At 40.8% G+C, this 24,567-nt stretch overlaps 1 protein-coding gene and 1 long non-coding RNA gene across 6 annotated transcripts in view; one reads left to right on the top strand and one right to left on the bottom strand.

The window, feature by feature from the left end:
* MYO18B (myosin XVIIIB) overlaps positions 1-24,567 on the bottom strand; it is a 1,573,426-nt gene that overhangs the window by 1,211,629 nt on the left and 337,230 nt on the right. The window lies entirely within an intron of this gene.
* On the top strand, positions 4,921-18,838 carry LOC146783958 (uncharacterized). Its single transcript, XR_014970599.1, has 5 exons — positions 4,921-4,966; positions 17,703-17,815; positions 18,110-18,182; positions 18,265-18,333; positions 18,729-18,838. It is a non-coding gene; the product is annotated as an uncharacterized LOC146783958 (long non-coding RNA).

Below are 24,567 nucleotides of genomic sequence, written 5' to 3'. Positions count from 1 at the left end.
TCTTCGTCTTTGAGGACTTCTGTTGCTTCTTTCTGCATTTCTTTTTTTTCTTTCTGTGCGTTTTTTCTTCTTTCTTCACATGTCCTATCTCTGTAGGCATAGTTAGAAATGTAAAAAACCTTTGAAATTCACTGAAAAAACCATAGGTTTCAGGCACATTATAGTTGGGAATTAGCATTTAAAAAACCTTAGAAATTCACTGAAAAAACCATAGGTTTCAGGGGCGTTATAGTTAGCTGGACTTTTCACTCGTACAAAACCATTGAAATTTCCCCGTTATAGTTAGTTCAGCTAACTATAACTCGCGCGCCCGCAATGCACTGATGATGACGACACATATTACATCACTCATGACATGGTCAGTGACATCACTCATGACATCACTGATGACATCTCAAATGACATCACTGATGACATCATCCTTGTGATAGAGTGGCAGACCTCCTCTCCCCCTAATATAACCTTTGATACACACATTCAGAAACTACAATTTTCAAAACAATGGACATACCAATACCAGTTACAACAACCTATTCAGTAATTCTAAGATCCACATACACATCCACTCATTCACCAACAGTCCTATACAGTCACTCATGCATGTACTCACTCATCATATGTACTCATACACCTATACATCCTGTTACACAACACCACTCATCCATAGAGTTACTCACACACATAGTCACTCATGCTAATAAAGAATCAAACATCCATTTACTTGCATATACAGTTATACACACACCACTACACTTACTTCTACAGAAACTTACACATATTTAGTCTTTTAAACAATCACTTATAGAAACACATACTTATTCATACAGGAACTCTTTCAATCTCTCACTCTCACATATACTCACTTATATACACCAATAGTCACATATACTAGTTTAAAACATATGTAGTTACTCATAAAGACACTATTGAGACAGTCATTCACTCACTAACACACCCATGCACACACTCATCCACCCATACAGTCCTGCACACATGCTGTCTTCAACAGATACAAACAGTGAGTCACTCATTCATGCACCTATGTACTACGTAATACCCTCCACCGAACCATACAGACACTCAGACACTCATACTGATACTCAAAAAACCAACTAATAACCTATATAGACACTCATGTAGCTACTCACCAACCCATGCAGCCACTTATACACAAAGTGAGAGACTGATACAGATATTTACATATTTAAACCTTACTCACTAAGCCATGTATTCACTAAGATACACTTAGTCAGTCAGTTATACAATCAATTTTTCAAAAACAAATCATCCATTTAGACACTTATATAGCCATTTATTCTTCCATCGACCTTGAGATGTACATATATAAAACATATGTAATTTTCAGAAAAACACACATTCACTGGATGATGTCATCAGTGATGTCATTTGAGATGTCATGTCATGAGTGATGTCACTGACCATGTCATGAGTGATGTAATATGTGACGTCATCAGCAGTGCATTGTGGGCGCGCGAGTTATAGTTAGCTGAACTAACTATAACGGGGGAATTTCAATGGTTTTGTACGAGTGAAAAGTCCAGCTAACTATAACGCCCCTGAAACCTATGGTTTTTTCAGTGAATTTCTAAGGTTTTTTAAATGCTAATTACTAACTATAACGTGCCTGAAACCTATGGTTTTTTCAGTGAATATATATATATATATATGTATATATATATATATATATATATATATATATATATATATATATATATATATATATATATATATATATATATATATATATAAATGTAAATTCGTCTCTAATGCTGCCTTGGTTAGGAAGACGAAAGAACGGACCCAAAACTTCGGTGCCAATCACTGAGATTTTAATTCAAATTTCTCTGTACCAGTCCGCCATGACGCGTTTCAGCCCCCACTCGGGCCTTGATCACATGACACGTTGCAGTGGGGAATAACAGTTTTTAAAGGGGAAACAACACCGGAAATGACCTCATCATGGACATTGAGGAGTTACTACATATCCATGGTTACAATTTTGTTGTATAAAATACAAAAATATTAGTGCGCAAATGTGGATGATTCACAATTCATACTCGTATTTACAAATAAATAATTGTATAAATATGCTATGAACATATATACAACATAGAAAAATATTTAAATACAATTTCATATCAAAAATAAATTCATGACATATATAATATATATATAAAAAAGTTTTCCTCTAATACATCCACTGCTACTGTTAAAATATCCTAGTTGCATAAAATGAATCTTTACTTCCAACAAGATTTAATTAAACGATTCATTGCGCACTACGATAGTTCGTGATATCTTAACCTCGATATATATATATATTTATATTGGACATAGGAATTACCTTACACATCAAGATACAGTGTCCATAACGGGCGGGCAAAGTCAGCCCAAATACCCAACACATCAATACAGAGTGGCACACACAGGGAACAAAGAAAAAAACACACAGTATCAGATAAGTACAGTACCTTTGCGTGCATGGGGAAATAAAATGTGTGCAGTTGTAGCCTGGCATCGAATCAACAACTCAAGAACCATCTCAGTGCAACCCACTGCCCCACACCACCCATCTCCCTTATCCCTGCTTTCTCCCTTTGTCAGCGTTCTCTTTCTCCTTCTATCCACCTTTTGTGTTTTTCACTCTCTTGCTCTGGGTCTGATGAGGAAAAATAAGGCTGGTATACAAAAATGAGTACCAGTAGGCCCCACCTGCATCCACCGGCTCAAATTTATCACTACTCCTAAATCATGCAACATAGTTGCATAAAAAGTCTACATTTTCGTAATCCATAAACTATTCCAAATAAATTGTTTCTGTTTACTGAAGTAATAAGGAACAGCAACCCTGTAGTTTGAGGATCATAGTACAGAGAAAGAAGTGAACCTCATCACTCTCGTAGAAAACTGCTAGATGAAAGGATGAGAGCGAGGAAAGAAGTCCTTCCTTCTTCCTCCCTCAATGCTGGTGTATTTCTGTGTAACATGACCAATCGGCGCATTCGCACACATTTTATACATTTCTTCATTTAACTGTTTTATATTTTGCTTTTTCTTCAGTTTGTATATTTTTTTAAGTTCTTTTATTCAGTCTCTTCCTCTTTGCTGGCTAATCTGTGTGTTTTTATATCTGCCATATTTTTCACTTTAAAGTTTCTCTTTGTCAGTCTCTCTTTGCCCTTCTTGCTCACTGTCTACTTCTCTATCTACGTGCGTGACTCTAATCTCTTTGCCTGTTTCACATTTTGTTTTCAGTTGATCTTTTCCGCTTCAGTTGTCCAAATCCTGCTGCTCCAATCGCATAAGTAAATAATTGCACTCAGCAGAAAATATATTGCTTATACTGCTTGACTACCTTGTATGAATATTTTCTTGAATAATGGGCTGGGAAACTGGAGCGGCAGTCAGAAAAATATTCAGTTATTGGTGTAAATAGAGAAGTAGACAGTGAACATGAGGAGCAAAGAGAGACTGACGAAGAGAAACATTGAAGTAAAAAATATGGGAGATATAAAAACACAAAGAATAGCCAACACAGAGGAAATGAAATGACAATGCCTTTTAGTTATGTGTTAATTATCAAAACAGATACATAAAAAGCATTGTCATTTATAATGCCAGTAGCTTAAACTCTCGCGAATGCAAGACCTATTGCATTGCAAATGCTTGTTTTCAAATGAAACAGAGGACAGCATTACGCTGCTAATAATGACTGTCCCCACTGCCTTGTTTGGCATCAAGACAAACTGAAAGATGTCTTGTGTTGATCAGATAGTTTGTTTACCCATGCGTAGTTCATCTGCTGCCACTTCAATTTCATGGTTCAGTTTTTTTGACATTTCACCAAAGACAACGATGCTAGATTGTGGGTTGAATTTCTGCGTCTCTATGGTTCGATCACAAACCACAGTTCAATTGATGTACTAAGGACTTTGTCTTATGAGTTGTTTACGGAACAATGTCCTATATTTGCTATTGATTATAGAGTATTCCCATTTCCCATATAATAAAAGATGAACGAGTCAACCTCAATGAGTTATTCGTGGATAAGATGCGCGATTTTGCACCCAAGGGAATGGTTGTGATGCGGTCTGTTAAGTACCATATCAGCACCTCTCTGAGCAATTTGCATTAGTAACGCTGCTCTTTCTGCTGGCAAAGCAAGCGTTTGCTATTTTACTGGCTGCCGGAAGCCGTAAAATCCACCAATCTCAGAACGGAATCAGAGCTGTATATTATATGAGCCGATAGCGCTTGACACTTATACTCTGAGGGCAAGCTCTGACAGCAAGATTTATACACAGTCTTTGCATAGGTGGAATAGCACAACCTCGCATTTCTCTTCGGGTATTGTTCCAAATAACATTTCACTTTAAATTATAACTGTGTGGGCAGTTAAAAAACACAAATAGTTTGCAATTCGGTTTATCAAATGAAAGATGTTTTTAAAATAATTTATTTTGCTTCTACATTCTCAGAAATAGCATTTGGGTATTTCACAGTGGCTGCTCCTCCGCTAAGGCGGAGGAGCGTCGCCCCACTGCCTCGAAGCAGGAAAAGAAAGGAAAAAATAAAGTGATAATAACTAATGGTACTATTATTTTATTTTGTCCTGCTGCGGCAGCTTGAGTGAGGGGGCGGGGTGAGGCTAAAGGGGCAGGGGAGGTGTGGTACAGCCCTCCCTACTGTGCAATGACTGTTTCATTGGCCCTCTCTGGCCACCCAAAACAGACATTCACACTTTCCCTGTTCTCCATGCAGGCTGTAATGCAGCCTGCATGGGGAACATGCCCGACCCTACAGCCAATGGCTGAGTGCCGTTGCAAGGCAGCTTTTTAATTGGCTGCGGGGAACGTGGGAGCCCTGGTGCTTCCTGTTTCTCACAAGAAGCCAGGAAGAGGATTCAGGAGAGGCGGTGGTGGCCAGCCAGCCAGCCGGCAGGTAGGTAAGTGATTTGTTTTTAAAGTGATCCCCGCCCCTTGCCCCCCACCTGCCCAACTGCTGCTTCCAGGTAGCAGCCGCGACTGGTTTTACACAAACAAACATGTTTTGGTTCTGTAACACACTAAAAAGTTATTTTCACATCCTAATTGGGAAAAAAATATCTTATAAAATGTCTCCCTATTGTCAGAAAAGCAAACGTTTACGTTGACCTAATCGAGCAGTTATTTAAAAAAAGTAACTTCCCAAAAGTATGAAAAGAAAGTTATTAAAAGATGAGTAACACCAATGAATATCCATTAAACTGTCTCCTTAATGAAAGCATCCAAGAGGCAGCTGACAGGAATTAATTCTATGATGTGTATTGGCAAAAAAGGCCATGGAACTCGCTTCAATCTTTCCCCTCCCTCCACATGCAGGCACACAAGCCCACTTTCTTCATCTGCCACTTGCTCTGCAGGTTTTCAACAGAGTTTAGAAATAATGCAGGAAAACATAAGTACAAAAGGCCCCTTTCCAAGCCCATCTCAGTATTGCTCAGTACATACTCTTCAATTTCCAAAAATGTAGGATTTTGAAGGACCTTTTCATCCTGCACTCTCTCTGAATACGTATTTAAATTATTTTCTCTGCACTTATGTTTTGCTTACAGGAAAAGATCGGAGATTCTGCATTTCAGTACTGTGAAAAACAGCAAACATCCTACCATGACAGACGTAGGGGAACATTCAATTTTCTGTGGCTTCTCTGTGGAGACTATTTGTTCCCTGAGGCTTTCAGAGATATGCCTTTTAGCAGCATATGCTGGGGATAGGATGTCCTTTGTAAAGCTTTATTCGTGGAGTTCAAGGTGTGGAAGTTTGGCATGGTTGGGTTAAAACCAACAGATTATCTGTATTCAGCCAGGTTTAGGGTGAGAAAAGCCAAAGTGACTGAAAAGATAACGGGAACTCAGTTTGTGGGGTTTTAATCTGAGATAATTCTTTGCCCACCAAGATTCTGGGTTTGTAAAGCTAGATAGTTCTGAGTGTTTGCATAAATTATGTTTTAGGTATGGCTGAGTGCCATTAGCAAACAGGTGCTAGGCTATGCCAAAGTTTTGCAGTAGTTTGTTAAGTTGGTCTGTGTGTAGATAGGAAAGTTTAGGGGTAAAGATTGAACCTTGGGGGACACGGTTGGCCAGCAGGACAGAACTGGAGAATGTGGCCCCAATCCTCAATTTGTTGCATTTGATTTTTAATAAGATAAAGAACCAATTTAGTAGATGACCTTCAAAGCACAGGCAAATCAATTTGGAAAGTCACGCATTCCATGGCCCAAGAGATTTTCCAGGAGCACACTGCAGCTTGGACCACCTGCTGTCCTTGTCAGTGCTGTCAAACACCACTACCAACGACCCCTACTAATCATTGCAGCCCTACAAAGGGGAAAATTGGGGCATATCAGGTGACCCGATGATTTTAGAATGGCATGAGCACTCTGGTATGATTATTTTTGTAACCACATACTACTTTTACACACTTTGCACATGTGTATTTTTAAAAAGTGCCACCATGTGGTAAACGGTTATAAATATGTGTTGCTGTTAAAAAATAAGTGCCGGTACCCAGCACAGGCAAATATCACTACAAATTAAGCACTGGACACATCTGTAGATTATCTAAAAGGGTTGTGTGATGTACTGTGTCAGAAGCTGCTAATAAACTGAGAAAGCTCAAAAGGCAGGAATTACATTTACCTATAATGGGAGTGCCTATAGAAATATGGAGGATGGAGATTTCAGTGCTGAAGCCTGATCTGAAAGCAGACTGAAAATGATTAAGCTGATCATTATCTAGGAACTGGAATTGTTAAAGTTGACAGTTCTGTAAAAGAGGCTTTATATGGTAGAGTTTAAGATAGCTGGAAAACTCACCTTGAGCTAGAGCATTGTTAACTATGTTTTTCCAATAGGGAGCAACAATGTTCCCTTTTGACTTGGAGAAGATTGCAGGGAAGGTGTTGTGTCATACCTATTTTGTCTCATACCTGAAATATTTTGCATAGTGTCATTTGATGAAAACAGTTTAGTGGATGAGATGAATAGACATGCGTTTGACAGAGAACAGCCACGGGCGGTGCAGATAAGCGCAGTGAGGCTGTGGGCAGGGGGTGTCGACAGACGACAGAATAGGGAAAATTAAATAAATAAATCCTTTCCATCGTCTGTCAACATCCCCTCTGTCCCAATCCACAGCGCTTCCCTGCACCAGCCACTGCTGATAGAGAATGCTATATATAAAGGAAACTAAAATCCTAAATATCTCAGAATGACTTGAGCGTGTTGCAGTACAGACTCTTCTTCTCATTCATTTAGGCAGTGATAAAGCTATCATGGTAGGCCTGTGGACATTTTATTCTGATCTTCTTCACACTATGCTGTGACTCAGTTGGTCACTGGGGTAAGGAAATCAAACCACATTTACCCCATCCCAAAGCACGGGCATAGACTCCTAGTTGAAGCCTGAGCGGACTTCAAGATGGCCTGCTTAACCCATAAAGCAATCAGCCCTCACCTGCTTCTTTCCGTAAAGAACAAACTCCAAATTATGAGTGGCAATGGAAAATGAGTGGCAAAACGTAGGTAATAGAAGAAACCCATAAAACCAGAAAAGCCAAAATATCTAAGCCGGGTTTCTCATGTCGAGCTCCAGTACTAATGAACTCCAACCCAGACTTCATCAGTCAAGATCCTGACCTTCCTGCATACCAAATGATCTGTAAACGCATATTTTCAGGCATCAACTCTTTGGCTAACGCTGTTCAGATTATTCTCCCCTGTTCCCCATGTGTATTCTCTGCAGCAGCCACGGGACACTTTGTAATATATAAAGTGCTCCACTGCCGTTGTGGCGAGGTCCGCACTTGGGAAATACTCTTAATTAAAAAATAAATACATATCAACGAAGAATTAATTTACATTTAGAAGAAGTGTGAACAAAAATGAGTGTTGATGCAGGACTGGTGTCTTGCCTTAGGGTATCACTCATCACCAGCCAGACTAGCTTGAATCCAGTGGCACAGCGAGCAAGGGCCCCATGTCTGGCCATGCACTTGGCCACTTAAGGCGGACATAGCAAATAGCAAGATGATGGATGGGGTGCTGACACATTTCAATCACTCACCCCCAGGCCAAGAGATCTGGATTTAGTCCATTGTTCTTTTGCTCACCATGCCACCACAGTTTGGATCCAGCCATATGCAAATCAGTCTTGATCCTGCTCCCTATGGGAGGATCTGCCAGACCAGATCCTCCCTGGACTGGTAACAAGCATTTTGGGACCGGTTTCAGGGTATGACCCCTCATCAGCATTCTGTCCAATATTTGTTGCTGCATAATTTGTTGCCCTAAATGGGATGGGTATGCCCAGACGTGGGTCCCTTGCCCGCTGTGCCACTGGATTTAAGCTAGCCTGGATAATTAGGGGTGATACCCCGAAACAGGTTCCAGGGTGCTTGTTTCCAGTCCAGAGAGGACCTGGCTTGGCGGTTTGGGCTGGACTGTTCCCATGAGGAGCAGGATCAACACTGATTTGAATATGGCTGGATCCAAACTGGGGTTGGGTAGTGAGCAAAAGAACAATGGATTTAACCCAGATCTCTTGCATGGTGGTGAATGTTTGATGCATTCAGCATTCCATCCATTATTTGTTGCCACATCACTTTTAGAAGGTTGGCATTTTCCTGTTTAAACCAAATGTACTTTCTGTTAGTGCCCAGGGTCACCGGACTGTGAATGGCTCTTCTGTTGTGTGATGTGTAGTCCTTCCAAAAAGTCCTTGGATATGGGGCAGGGTTTTCCACCCCTGAGCAGGATGTCCTGGGAGGATATCTTGCTAGGTTGAAATAGTAGGTTAAATGACAGACCTGAGACACATTATCCACTGTTACTTTAATGGGTGGCACAATGAGTGATGCACCCATTAGTAATATTAAATCTACAGGCCCTGGGTACATGCAGTACCATTTACTAGGGACTCACACATAAATTCATTGTACTAATCAAGCGTAGGCCAATTTTACCATGCTTAAGGGAGAGAGCACAAACACTTTACCCATGGTTAGCAGGGGTAAAGTGCAAGTGTTCCTAATGCCAACAAAATCGAGTTCAGCAAAAACAAGGTAGTGAAGCCAGAAAGTCTAGGGGAACACCACGGCAAGGATGTCAGGTCTAACAGTCAGTCATAATAGTACTGTATGGCATTGAGAATGCACCAAGATACACCGAAGAAGAGGGATAAAGCAAATGGGTAGAGATAGGCAAATCTAATTTATCAGTTAATTTTCCTGGTGTCATATCATGACAGAATTACATTTCAGCTGACCAGTGATAGATAATGTATTAAAGTGATGTGAGAGAGATTAGCAGATGATTGTATACGTTTCCTACCAGGACAGAAAACTTTAGACTTCTTTCATTTGTTCTCTAATACTACTCCTGTTTGTGGACTCACCATCCAACCAGCAAATTAAAATTTGTGAAATGTAGAGTTTGGGTTTCAGTATTACTTTTTGTTAGACCTATCAGCCTCATGCCGGCCTTTCTCCTAAATGTTTGCCTTCCTTCTCCAATTTTCCTGATATATGTTTTTACTGGCCTTAGGACTCTGTGCACTTTATCACTGCTAAAAAGTGCTAAAGTGCTGTGTTCACTTCTTAAAACATAGTAACATTGGCTTATCCCGAACTGGAATCTTTAATTTACTTATAAATCCCTATTAATTTGGTACTAAGTCTACATAGGGCCTGTAAATTTAAAGCTACTAGTGGATCTGCATCACTTGTTGTGCCACCTAATTAAGTAGCATTGAAAACATGTCTCAGGCCTGCCGGTGCAGCCTGTGTGTGCAGTTTTAAACTGCCATTTGAAACTGGCAAAATAAACCTTTTGTCAGGCCCAAACCTTCCTTTTTAATACATATAAGTCACCTCTAGGGTAGGCCCTGAACAGCACAAAGGGCAAGGTGCAATGTATTTAAAAAGCAGAGCATGGAATTTTAAGTTTTACTTGTCCTGGTAGTGAAAAACCCTTGATTTCTTTTTTCACTATTGCATGGCCTCCTTCTCTCATAGGATAACATTAGAGTTACCATATTACATTAAATAAGCTGTAACTCCCAATGGGAACAGATAGACAGTCCATGTTTGGTGTTGTTAGAATTTAAATAAAAAACTCTCTTTCATGGAAAAGTCAGGTTGTTAATTACACATTTGAAAATGCCACTTTTAGGAAGTTGGCTTTTTCCTGCTGTAGCCATTTAGTTCCTGCAGCCTGTCTCTGGGTCACATGGCTGGGTGCAGTTGGCTGTTGGTGTTTGTGTATTTCTCCAAAACAGGCACACACAATAGAGAGTGTAGAGGTGTCTGGATGGGGCATCATTGGCAGGGTGGAGTTAGGCACAGTCCCACTTACACCTGAATAAGCTGTATCCTGCCTTCACACAAAGGATTGCATACCCCATGTAGTTAATCTGGAGCTAGGGTAGTAGAGGCAAGAAACCTGTGCACTTTAAGGGGAAACCTCTAGATGCTCCTTCAACTTCAAAGGAGGTACCAGATATAAGTATTGGACCTAAACACCAACTCTTCAGTAAACTGTGGACCTGTGGAAGACCTCCAAGAAGAAGGAATGCTGTGCTGCTGAAATGACTCCCACTCTGCTGGACATCTGCCCTAAACAACTGCTGCCTGCTGTGCTGAACCTGCTGCCTGCTGACCTCTTGCCTATTTGAGAGGGACTGTAACTGTAACCTGAACCACCAGAGTAACTCCAAGGGCTAGTCTCTTGTGACCAGCATCTGGACTTTGCAACTGTGGGTTTTACCCTGTCAAGTGGTGCCACCCCAGTTCTGGACCCTTGAAAGTGGGTCTGAAGATGCTCTGCCAGCCTTCTGTGGAGGCAGCAGAACCGATGCAACCCCGAGCAGAACCGAAGCATCGCCTCTGCTGTGTGACTTCTTCCCGCACAAGGACTCCGTCTCGACCTCACAGCTCGCATCAAACCCACCACTGCGTAACGCAGGCCTTCGCATCACTCACCTCTTGTCAATGACAGCCTTAGCAATGACACAGGACTGTGCATCGCAAGCTCCGCAGTTTCTTTGGAACCGGGCAGTGAGCAACACATCCTCAATGCAGGACTTTGCATCTCAAGCTTCCCACAATGCCTCCTTAATGCGGACTTTGCAATGTTACACCACCAGGATTTAGGGCACTTTTGTTCAGCGTGCCTCACTGGATCTCTATCATGGTCGGCCTGAACTTGTGATTGTCCTGGTCCAGCATGACCAGATATCCACAATTAGTGCTTTTTGGTGCTATTTTTACTTAAATCTTTCAAAGTGCTTGTATCCGGTTCTACTGATTGGATTTTTGTCAATTTGGTCTTGTACTTATTACCATTTACTCTATTTTTCTAATCTAGTGTGGGATCCTTTATGTGGTGTGTTTTCACTTTGGTACTATTTGAAGTGTTGCACAAATGCCTTACACATTGTCTCTGAGTTGACCTGACTGCTTGGTGCTAAGCTACCAAAGGGTTGAGTACCGGTTAATTTAGGGTTTTCCTATGACTTCACCCTGACAAGAATTCTGCTTGTGGCTTTAGTAGGTTTTCACCGTGTTCAACCAGGAAGCTGATTTCTTACACCCTTCAATATAAATGATGCTACCAGAAGGTACGGGTCCACTGTATCGGTCATATGGGTACACTCATTATTTACATAGAAAGTTCTAAGCTGACCTTCTGTCACCACATTAATCGTTACCTATTTTTTTTAATTAGTGTCAATAATGAGCTGAGCAGGCATGCTCAGGTTTTGTGCTTAAATTTGCCAATGAGTTTTAAATGGTGGTAAAACAACAGAAATAAGATATTAAAAGCACACAAATATGCAGTACTTCATGGACATTTTGGAAACAATGAGCTGTGAGAGGATCACAAGAAGATACACTTCTGCATCGACAGAGATTAATTAACCATTATTGGTCGTTAATTGCCCTCTTGCGCATAATGAATGGACAGGTATTGGTCGGTGTTGCCCACAGCTAAGGTAAGCCCCTCCCAAGTAGTCCAAAGCATTCCTATTGACCTGTCCACTTGACTCATAAAGCGGGCTAACCAACCAATTACAAATATTTGTCTTTGCCTTCCTGCTCTATGTCAAGGACACTGACCTGCTGCAATGCCCCTACAATGATTTCTTTTTCCAGAATGAAAATACAGAGATTGGCATCCTTGCAATCCACAGTGCTGAACCAAAATGGGAAAACAGGGCTCTGTTTTGGCATGTTTGGGAGCAAACTGCAGGAAACTAGTCTGAATCCCAGTGGGTCCGAATGAACTTTTCATCATTGTGAAGGTTGCTAAAATGAGCAATATTGTTTTGGTTCATCACAAAACAGAGGGGCACTATTGTAAAACTTGTGGCTGCAAGTACTGCACAAACTGTTGTTAATAATAATAATAACAACAATAATAATGATAACTGTTACTATTATAAAAAATAATAATAATAGCAATACTGCTAGTAATAACAATAATAATATCAACAACAATAATATTAATTACAATAGGAATAATATCAATACTGCTAGTGATAATAACAATAACATGACAACAGCAATAGTAAATAATGATATTTATTATGATTAATATTGTTGTTAATATTATTATTAACACTACTACTACTACTACTACTACTGCTACTACTACTAATAATAATAATAATAATAATAGTGATTGTTATTATTATTGTTGTTGTTGTTTTTACTTCTTTTTGCTGTTTTTGTTGTATTATTCTTACTACTACTCTGGAAGATGTCGCTTTGATTGTGCGGTTCTTAATAAATGAATAATGAACGCTAGTCGATCAGTAGGCTTTGTGATTCTACAACCCTAGCAGCTCTCAGCACAGCTGCACTCATGAAAGGACTTGGAGCATCCTTGTTCTCTGGTGGATTTTGCTTTCAGTGAAAGTTTGCCATCCCCAGGACACCATAGCAGGCTATCGTTCATATCAGTTCCTCCGCAGGTGTTAATCTATCACTTGTTCCAGCGGGTTTTTTTGTTAGCTGATTCAAATATGAAAGCATTCACCCTGCAGCTTGTTATTGTGGCGTGAAAATCACTTTGTGTGTGTGGCGGGGAAGAGATGAAATGGAAAACTAGCCAGCCGGATGCCAGGAAGGGGCCCTAAGAAGGCAGCAGGACAGGGAGGAACACTCAATACTGAAAGAACCAAGGTGCGCCTATTGAGGAAGCCAAAAGATGCTCAAATGACAATGGGATGTCTTTGCACAGCGCTGAGAACCACTGATATTACTTTGGAATTAAAAGGGTTCAGTGCTTCCTGGCAGATGTGGAGTTGAGCCTGGGCTGTTTTTGTCAATGTCTCCAAACGCGATGGATATGCATACAGTACGTGGCTGTGCATGTACTGGCAACATTGTGCAGTCTTTAGGGGAAGATTGAAGGCACATTTTAGCAATGTTATATCAACAAAGAAAAATGTGAGCAAGATGTCAGGGTCACTAAATAGCATTTTAAAGTATGTGATGATTTCTGTTTTAGTAATTTATGTATATTTTTTATTTTCGTGTGAATTAATTTATTTTGCGAAAATTGCTAAAATGCTCAACTGTTCTGCGCCGACCGTTACACAAAATTTAGAACATGCAAGCAATATAAATTAAATATCATTTGTAAAACTTGATATATTCTTTTTCAGTACGGATATGGATTCATGCATAGATAAATGAAGTATATGGGGAAGTGAAGGGTTTGATGTACTGTCATTCTATTTGCAAAAGCAGTCAAGTTGGGCTTGGCCCTGTCTGCATGGTCACTCCCAAACATTTTGCCTTCACCCCTTCTGTTTACTGAATTTAGTTTTTGTAGACATTCGGACTCTATTCACTTTACCACTGCTTTACCACTGTTAGTCAGTGTTGACGTAGTTGTGCTCTCTCCTAGAACCATGGTAAAATAGTTATACACCCAATTGCGACATTTAATTTACTTATATAACCCCAGTAAAGCGTTACTATATGTCCCCAGGTTCTGTAAATTAACTGCAACTAGTGGGCCTGCAGCCAGGAGTTCAGTTTTGAACTTCTATTTTGACCTGGCAAAAGAAACCTTTTACGAGGCCTAAAAATTCCTTTTTGATACATATAAGTCACCCGTAAAGTATAGTTATCTGATCCCACTGGACTTAGTCAAAGTTGGTAGGATATGCCCAGATGTTGCTCACTTTGCCACTGGATTAAAGCTAGCCGGGCTGATGAGGGGTGTTACCCCGAAACCGGTCACAGGATGCTTGTTTCCGGTTCAGGGAAGACATGGCTTGGCAGTTTGGGATAGACTATTCCCATGAGGCACAGGGTCAAGACTGATTTGCATATGGCTGGGTCTAAACTGAGGTGGCGAAGTAAGCTAAAGAACGATGATGGATTCAACCCAGATCTGTGACATGGGGGTGAGTCTGAAAAGTTTCAGCGCTCCGTCCATCATCTCCTTGTGTTTGCTTTGTTTGCCCTTAGTTGGCAGGGTATGGCTAGACGTGGGTCCCCTACTCATTTTGCCACTGGATTCAAGCTAGCCTGGCTGATGAGGGTGTTACCCCGAAACCGGTCCCAGGGTGCTTGTCTCCAGTTCAGGGAGGACCTGGCTTGGCACTTCGGGCTAGACAATTCCCATGAGGCACAGGGTCAAGACTGATTTGGATATGGCTGGGTCTGAACTGAGGTTGAGAAGTGAGCTAAAGAACGATGATGGATTCAACCCAGACCTGTGACTGGGGGTGAGTGTCTGAAAAGTAACAGCGCTCCGTTCATCATCTCCTTGTGTTTGCTTTGTTCGCCCTTAGTAGTCAGGTTATGCCTAGATGTGGGTGCCTTGCTCACTTTGCCACTGGATTCAAGCCAGCCTGGCTGATGAGGGTTGTTACCCCGAAACCGGTCCCAGGATGTTTGCTTCCGGTTCAGGGAAGACCTGGCTTGGCAGTTTGGGCTGGACTGTTCCCATGAGGCACAGGGTCAACACTGATTTGCATATGGCTTTGTCTGAACTGAGGTCGCGATGTGAGCTAAAGATTTATGATGGATCAACCCAAATCTGTGACTGGGGGTGAATGTCTGAAAAGTTACAGCGCTCTGTCCATCATCTCCTTCTGTTTGCTTTGTTCGACCTTAGTTGCAGGGTATGCCTTGCTCACTTTGCAACTGGATTCAAGCTAGCCTGGCTGATGAGGGGTGTTACCCCGAAACCGGTCCCAGGATGCTTGTTTCCGGTTCAGGGTGCCAGGTCTAAATGCAGTCTAAAATTGTATTACAGGCTGCAGTAGCAGGCCTGAGATATTTTATACAAGGCTACATTAGTGGGTGGCAGAATGATGCAACCCACTTATAGCATTTCATTTACAGGCCCTGGTTACATGTAGTACAATTTACCAGGGACATAAACGTAAATTGAATGTGGCAATTGAGTTCGTCCCACGTTTACTATGTTTAAAAGAGAGAGCACAAACACTGTTAATGCTTATCAGGGGGAAGTTGCACAGAATTCTAATGCTAACAAAAACGAGTTCAGCCGCAATGGGGAGTGAAGGTAAAAGGCCTAGTGGCATACCACACTAAGAATATAAAGTATAACGTGATTGAAAAAAGGTTTTGTACACAAGCCCCTAATTTCCATGTAAAGACTCTGCATACCAATATAACAGCAGATTTTTGCTGTCAATGTTTACGAACCCTTTTGGAGGTTCCAGTTGTAGATAAATAACCATTTTTTGAATCTCATAAGCGTACCGTAAGAAGCCCATTTAGTTAGAAAACAGGAACACCAAGTTAATGGCACCCTTATTTTGCTGCCTTCCTTGGCGAAGCACCTGTCCTCCTATTAAATTGCTGGGATAACATTTCAGAAAAAAGGTTAAACAAAATTTGTCAAGGCCTAAACACAATTCATCGAGAATCTCTGTCAGCTTCTGGCACCTACAGCACAAGCCGCATGAAATCCTGAGAGAGGTGCATGTTAATTTGAAGCAGTACCAACAATGTTGAAGTAAGGAATACAACACAAACTAATTCCCAATCCAAATTTGAGAAAACAGAGAACTATTCAGTAAGCAAAGGATACCAAGATCATCAGAACTGGATAAGGGGAAATGGAGATATGGTTAATTTTTTTTAAGATTGAAGCAAAAAAGTGCAAAGAAACATGTAAATAGTTAAATACCAACGAAAAATGAATGTTCATGCCGACTGGAACCTAGGAGTGATATCATACTGTAGGAAATTGGGTTAGTGGTTGAGAGGGGTGAAACCCTACTCAAGCAGCAACCACATTTTCTGTTAGGATGAAAAACCTTAGCAAACCCCAAATTAACCAGTGCTTAACCCTCTGGTAGCCTGGCAGGAAAGCAGTCACGATTAACTTAGAGGCAATGTGTAAACTATTTATGTAGCACTTCAAACAGTAATAAAGTGAAAACACAACATAAGAAAAATCCCACACCAATTTAGGAAAATAGAGAACAATTTAGTAAATATTTAAGATCAAAATGAGAAAAATCCAATCAGTAAAATTGGATTTTTGTGTGGTAAAGGGATTTGATCCCCTTGGCAACGATGTGTGAATATCAAGAGGAGGGAATAATCTAATGGAGAGAACATAGTTTGATTACTGGTGGTTGGGTACAGGACCAATGTAGTAATCGAAGGTTTAAACTTATGAGAGCAGGAATTTGTGAGGATATATGAAATGGTGTATTACATGTATGAGGCCGTCATCTAAATCATGAAGGCCGAATAGAAACATTAATGCGATAGTCATAGGAATAACGACTGAAGGAGGTCAGTTGAGAATTGAGTGAAAGGCCAGAAAATATATATACTCTATTTTCAAAGTATGACACTATGTGTAGCAGGTAGAATGGCATTGCGGCGATCAGGAATAACGCCGGCCATTTAATTAAGTAATGCGCGAGCAAAATGATTTTTCAGTTAAGAATTTTGATATGGATAATAGGGCAGACATAATGAGAGTTATAATGAGATAGGTGCACGTCAATAGTCCGCAGGGTACCAAGTGAGGGATACAATGATTTTTCTATGAAACGCAACAACAACATCATATTATTAGCAACAATGGGGAAAGAATTAGATGGATAACATTTTCACCCGTAAGCGATTGGTTTAAGTTGAAAGGTGGATAAGGATTGGTTAACATGTCAAGTACACACGAAGTAATTGGCGAATGGCACGCAAGTGAGTAGTAATGGCGAAGGTGAAGGACGGTAGGAGCGGACGAGAGAGGGAACAGTTAAAATAGCGTTCTGATTGGTGGTTCTCAGAACAAGCTTGTCTGAACGTCCGGTGGAAAATAGTGACTCCTGATTGGTGAATGGAGCCAGCGGACCAGAGCGAGAACTGAACACGGAAAAATAGGCGTTGTTCTATTGTACCGATCGGATTGGACAAAGAATTAATCAAACAATGAAACAGATTGGTGGATACATTGTTTAAATAAGAGGGAGTCAGTGGATAAGGTTTACGACAGGATTTCCTTGTCTGACGGTGTAAAACGATGAACGCTGGGATTTAGAAAACGGTAAGACCATAGGTTTAGAACGAGGATGTTCTGAAAGGGAAGTAAAATTGAAGTTGGATTTAGGTGTATGTTATTCTGTTTTTCATAGTAGTTTTGGACCCACCAACAATATGGGAATGAAATATATCAGCTACGTATGACTCAAGATTGAGGACGAACAGAATATAATCGAGTAGGACAACCCAAAGGAGACATTTAACGGTATGTGGGTGTTCACTTTAAGCCTAAATTAACTATATTGACTCAGTCATAAGGTTAATAATTGTCGATTTTAGTAATTAAGTTGAAAATTGCTCAGAAATGAGACAGCATTAGTGGTGCATTAATTAAGTTGGCTTATTCTAACCAAACACGAGGCATGGAATATGTAGTTACAGGTTGTAAGCACAATATAAAATATATTCCTAATCATTAATTAAGGAGAGGATAATGACGGATACATTTGGGGATATAGACACCTAGATCTTGGAGATAAATATACATTATACTTTACAGAATGAAAAAAGAATTGTTCCTGCCGTCTTAAAATCTCTGGGACAAGAAATTAGATGTGAAACGATAAATATAGGTACGTAGTTTTCTGTGGGATAATATAGTTTAATGAATTGGGAGAATTGTTATTTCAACCATAATTTGTCTTTAATAACTAGGAAGAAAGAGACTTGAATATAAAACACAAAAGAAGTTGGACACTACCACTGACCATCTCTAAATATAAGGTATATTCCATAACAGATTAAAGAGGCAGCATTGCAATTAAATGTCAAACGAAGCATTTTCAATAGAGTTTTAAGATGCAAATTAGAAAGATTGGAAGAATATGTGATGAGGAAGAGAACTCATCACCAGGATGAGGTTGATGATTAAGTAATAATTATGAGCCAAATCATGTGCATTTGCGCAGTCAAGATAGGTTAAAACATATGGGTGTAGGGATCAAAATCGTTGTGTTTCTAACTTGTTTTTCCATCCAGTTGTATTCTTTATATATGGTTTAGAATGGAGATAGGCAGGCGTGAAGGGGGAAAGTCACATGAATATTAACATCTAAATTGTGGCTTGTCTTTATGTATGAGGTCACTGATAAGTGTAAATATTTTGTTTTTTTTTACAGCCCTGATGAAGTCCTGTGTCAGGACGAAACGCGTTGGCTGTGTTTGTTAAAAATTAATGATTATAAAGAAAGAATTGATGGATTGAACTGCGACTTAATGAAGAATATGGAGATTATTGAATGAACTTTTGAGAATAAAAGACTTTGCAACATTGAGCATTTGGAAATCATTGGCCTGTTGACTTGATGACGCAATATAATGTACAATAATTGATTGATTAATGTTATTGATGAATGTTACGCTCCTTTCATAGTGTATATTTTTAACATAGGGGGGCCTGACAGCGGTAGACCATGGAGAGTTGAGCGTAATAAATATAGGAGTGATTTGATCTAAACGATTGAGCTAGTGCACACAGTTGCTAAAACCTTGACCGCTGGTTGTATTCATTAAATCAGTAAAAACTGCTTTTCAATTTTAAATATTTTAATGAAAATAGTGCTTAGAAAAACAAAGCGCCAACAGTGGCTATCTGGTCGTGCTGGACCGGGACAAATTCACAAGATCAGACTGAATGCGGTGGAGCGCTGGCCATGTACAGAGACCAGGTTAGGCCAGCTGAACAATGTACCTTAAACTCAGGTTGTGGACCATTGACATCCTGCAGAGAGGGTGCAGCATGCAGCGGTGTTCTCTGTGGGCAGCGGGGCTGCAATGCAAGGTTCTGAATTTGGATGCTTCATGCAGCGGCTTTTCTGATGAGCTGCAGGGTTGTGATGTGAGGTCCTGCATCGAAATGCATCGTGAAGCAGCGGTTCCAAGGAGCTGAGGGGCTACAATGCTAGTTCCTGCATCAAGATGTGAGGATGTGTTCTAACGGCTAGTGCGGTCGACCTAAAATCTGGGGAACCGGGTTCAAGTCTTGGCAACGATGCTCAGCATCCTGTGATTCTGGGAAAATCACTTAATCTCCCAGTGCCTAAAAAAAAATTAATGTGTCCTTGTGTAACGCAACTGGTGCTCATGTAAAGAGCTCTGATACCTGATACCGCCGGGTCAGGTTCGCGCTATATAAAGATGCTTTGCACAATGGTGGTTCCAAGGAGCTCCGGTACAATGTGCCACACTGCGCCGGTTCTGCAGAAGCCACAGCTGGGCTGTAGGAGCACCTTAAGGCCCACCTCCAATGGTCCAGGACTGGAGTGGTACCACTTGGGGGTAAGACCCAGAGCAGGCACTGGGTTCAACATGGCTGGAGCCTTTTCTGTTCCTGAGGCTCAGATCAGGAGGCCAGCCCACTAGCCCTAGGAGTCACTCTGGGGGTCCTTGGTTCAAGATGCATGTTCAGTCCTTCTCACTCAGGCAGCAGAGCAGCAAGTCAGCAGAGTAGCAGTTCTTCTTGCATAGCAGCACAGCAGTCCATCTGAGTCTTTCACAGGTCTAGAGGTTTACTCAAGAGTTGGGTCTGAGGGTCCAATATTTATACGTGGTGCCCATTTTGAAGTAGGAGACATTTCTAGAGTGTTCGCCCTAGAGGTGCTTGGAAATGTCTGCTCATCCTGCCCTGATCCCAGTTTGTCTGGTGTTCACAAAATAAAAGGTATCAAGCTCTTTGTGAGGGTGCTCAGGCAGATTATTTGGGATGTGCAACTATTGTAGGTAACAGATTTGCCCCCCTTCACATTAGAAATGGCCCACCGGGCCAACACCTATTACCCCCTTGTCTCACTGTCTGGAGGCAATACACAAAAACCAACTGCCAGCTACACCTAGTCATGTGACCCAAGATACAGGCTGCAGGCACCAAATGGTTAGGAGAAGAAAATGCCAACATTCTAAACGTGGCATTTTCAGAATTGTGACTTAAAATCTGACTTTGCCATTGAAGAGGGTTTTACATTACAGTTCTTTAGACACCAAACTAGACATTTCTATCTCCTCCCAATTAAATGTTGCCAATTATTAAATGTAATAAGGGAACTCAATGTTATCCTATGGAGTGGTGAAAAATGAATTTAGGAGTTTTTAACTACCAGGACATGTAAAACTTAAAAAGTATATATCCAACTTGTTTAAATACACAGCACCCGCCCTTTGGGCTGTGTAGGGCCTACCCTATTGGTGAGTTATATGTGGTAGAAAAGGAGGTTTGGGCATGGCAAAAGGTTTACCTTGCCAGGTCGAAGCGCAATTTAAAACTGCACACACAGGCTGCAGTGGCAGACCTGAGACATGTTTAAAGGACTACTTAAGTGAGTTGTACAATATGTGATGCAGGCCCAATGGTAGCATTTAATTTACAGGCCCTGGGTGCATGTAGTATCACTTTACTAGGGACTTACCAGTAAATTAAATATGCCAATTGGATGTAAGCCAATTTTACCATGTTTAAATGAGAGAACACAAGCACTTTAGCATCGGTTAGCAGTGGTAAAGTGTGCAGAGTCCTCAGGCCAGTATAAAAAAAGTCAGTAAAAAGAGGAGGATTGAAGGCAAAACGCTGGAGAAAACCATGCCAAGGATGTCAGGGCCAACACATGCTGACCATGATGGATCAAAGGTCAAGACCTAGATTTCTTAACAACTGAGGTTGCTTAGTGGTGCAAATAGATTTGTCTCCTAGCATCAGTCCAAGCTTGTACATTCAGGCTTAAGTCCTGATCTACTAATATTCAAGTGGCTAAAAGTGGTCGCAAATTGAGCACTAACATGTTGAGAAGCGAGCTATGTACTAATAGGTTGGATCTCAAAACACTGAATCAGAGAGTGTCACAGAAAGACCCTATCAATTAACATTCATTAGACAGGTCACAAATTGCTACCCTTTATGATTGGCTACAATCACAGGAACAGTGGCCTTCAAGGCATGACACACCACAACCTCTGTGATTGCACTCTAAAACAACAATTTTTTTTTTTAAAGCAGACAGTGTTCCTTAAAGAAACCAATGCAGCTTTAAAAAAAAGAAAAGCACTTTAGAAAACTTCATGGGGAAGAGGCAGTGATCCCCAGGACCACTGTATTCTCATATATAGGCAGACATTTGATTCCCAAAGGGGAAGGAGTCCTTAGTGGGCCACGTCCCTTTTGCGAATCAGTTGTCACCCCCAGTTCGGGGCTGCTAACTCATAAATGGTTTGTGACTGCATTTATATTGATACATTCGTTTCTGAAATGGAAATAGGAGGAGGCTGTCCCATTCAGTTCCCTCCTTTTTGCAACTTGTAAAAGGGCTTTTGTACATAAAGATAAGCCTTTTTGCAGTCACAGGCCATGTGATTTTGCGAATCGCAGGGTTTGCACATAGGGCCCTTAGTAACTTTTTTGGTTCTTAAAATCCACTTTTGAAGGACTATAAAAAACATATGTGGAAAATAATTTTAAATTATTTTTCTAGCATTTTCCTAAGGAAAATTGGAGTATAAATAATTCAATCATCTGTCTTATGGAAAATGTATGTGAACTTACTCAGTGGAATGAGCTTTTAGGCCTTCAGTCACTGTAAGGACACATCTCTTAAATCTAGTGTGCCACCTTTCCATAATTTATATTCTTTGCTTGAAAGCACTCTTTCCTAAATGGCAAGGGCACTTTTCTTCACCATGTTTAATTGCAGTGCCTTTAAACTACAGCCGAGATGGAACACAATGGTGTTCCTAGTCTCCAAAGATTGTTGTCATATATACAGATGGTGAGGATACACACTGCAGCTCACATTTTATATTTATCTGCCATGCCATTGTTGCATTTTCTGTGGCATCTATTATTGTCTTTCAAGAAAATTAAATGAAGCACTCAGGTGAAACCAATTTTATCAATACCATTTTAGGGCACAGCAGTGTCACAGTCCCCAATCTTAAGATGAGCAAAAATAGATCCGGGAGAAAGATAAAAAATCTATGCTGACCATGCAAAAAAGATGAATTTGTTGCATCAAACTGGATTAAATCACTAAATTCTATTCACTTTCTTTTTGGTCCACCATATAACGTTTGCCATGTTCTAATTTCAATCTCTTGTATATGCTTATGTGGAGTTTAGCATTGATTCAATTGTGCCATTCTTGCCAGCCTACCCAAAAGTGCCTTAGCTCTCATAAAGTCTGTCCTCCATGACGCAACTAGATTGTTGATACAAAAAAACCTGGATACAAAAAAACTGCACCTGCTTCCACCCTTTAAATAGCCCAGTTCGATACGACCAACCTGACACACAAGGCTTTTTATTGTGTATCCTCCTCGTCATCCCAGTTGCTTTTATTATAACATAAAGATTTGGAATAGTTCATTGGGATTCTGGAAAAGTGAACAGCTTAGATTGAGGGTTCGCCAATTTTGCACGTTGTCCATTCTTGCTTGCTCAACATAGTTTAACATTGTCAGTGACAGAAATCATCTTCATTTTCTCTTGAGAATGCTTTGTGTCTTCCCATTTCCTTTAAATTAGGCTCGGTATCTTAGTAAGATTTATTAAATTTTCAAAGGAGACACTTCCGATGAAGAACACAAGTTTAATGAGGCTTGGAATGAGAATTTGGTTATCCAATGTTTCAAAATTACACTGATTCAATGTATTTAAATAACTCATTATTCAGGCTGGGATCTGACCTAATTTAATGAGATGGATACAAAGAGGGACCACACAGTTGTGAGCTGAAACTGTGCTGACGCAAGTAAAAGTGGATATGGAGAAGATGTAATAATATTTAGGGTGTCAGGAAAAGAAGCTGAGGCATTACAGTACGAACTGATAGAGGTAATTTGCCAGCTGCTAGAAGCAAACAGGTAATGTCATTGAAAATGTTACTCACAGAAGGGAGTAGAACTATCTGACAATAAGCAGCAATGTAAATGAAAGAACTCCTTATGGACAGCAATAAAGGAAGTTTGATTTAATCAAAGCAAACAGAAGGAGATAATAGACGGAGCGCTGAAACTTTTTAAACACTCACCCTCAGCCACTATTATATCTGGGTTGAATCCATCATCGTTCTTTAGCTCACTTCACCACCCAAGTTCAGACCCAGCCATGTGCAAATCAGTCTGACCCTGTGCCTCATGGGAACAGTCCAACCCGAGCTGCCAGGCCACCCCCTCATCACCCAGGCTAGCTTGAATCCAGTGGCAAAGTGAACAAGGGACCCACGTCTGGGCATACCCTGCCAACTGAGTCTGAACTGGGGTGGCGAAGTGAGCTAAAGAATGACGATGGATTCAACCCAGATCTGTGACTGGGGGTGAGTGTATGAAAAGTTTCAGCGCTCCGTCCATCATATAATTGTGTTTGCTTGGTTTAATATAATCCACAGAACAAAGAGGGAGGCATTATATAGCATATTTGAAGGGACAAGGGGCTTTATTCTGGTATGGGTGTCAGGCATAGATGACTTTCCACCACCTAGATGGTGCCATCGCCTAGTCTGCAGTTTAGCAGTCACCCCTACGCCTGCCATATTCACTGGTGGAGGAGTCGCTCTAGCACCATTATGAAAACGGCAGCTCTACCTATTATAGTTGGTTTACAAACTTACTTTTGACTGGAGCCTGCGCACAAATTCAAGGAGAGACAGCATTGCCGTTTCCATCCTATGCTTCATTTGTGAAAACATGTTGTGCGCACTTGTGCAAACTAAGTTGATTACAGGATAAATTAACCTGCAGTGATCAATACTGTGTCCTGCCAAAGGTGCACGTGGCTCTGTGCTAGGCGAGCACTCATGCTGCAGGGCAACTAATTCACCTTGGCGTGGAATCTGATAAACAGCAACTTCATTAAGACTGGAAACTGAGTTTAATCAATAGCCAATGTACCTTTAAATTGGCGCCATTCGCTTCAGTTGGTGGGCACTGTGAATGCCACCACAGGAAGCAGTTAAACCTTGAAAAGTTGTAAGAGGA

Source organism: Triturus cristatus, chromosome 11 (assembly GCF_964204655.1).
Source record: "Triturus cristatus chromosome 11, aTriCri1.1, whole genome shotgun sequence".
NCBI classification, from domain to species: domain Eukaryota; kingdom Metazoa; phylum Chordata; class Amphibia; order Caudata; family Salamandridae; genus Triturus; species Triturus cristatus.
This window is presented reverse-complemented; position numbering and strand designations above follow the sequence as displayed.